The sequence below is a fragment of the Trypanosoma theileri genome (assembly GCF_002087225.1).
Source record: "Trypanosoma theileri isolate Edinburgh chromosome Unknown TM35_Tth_16_V1, whole genome shotgun sequence".
Classification (NCBI taxonomy): Eukaryota; Euglenozoa; class Kinetoplastea; order Trypanosomatida; family Trypanosomatidae; genus Trypanosoma; species Trypanosoma theileri.
The window spans coordinates 530,530-530,767 of NW_021639858.1; positions in this window are offsets into that span (position 1 = coordinate 530,530).

The following is a 238-nucleotide window of genomic DNA, read 5'->3' on the forward strand; positions in this document are numbered from 1 at the left end:
GAGTGCCGATATGGCACCACCACGGCTCCTGCCAAAACGGTTACGCCCCTACCCAAAAGAGGTAGGCAAAAGCTACACGAAATCACCGAAGGATATAATCTTCTTACAGCCATGAAGCACACCTTGCTCAACAGAAACACGAGGGTCGTGTAAACGAGCGAGCTTCTACACGGTGGTGATAAGGACACGGAAACGGTAACACACGATACGTTCATCCCACAGTCCCAGCTGGCGAACC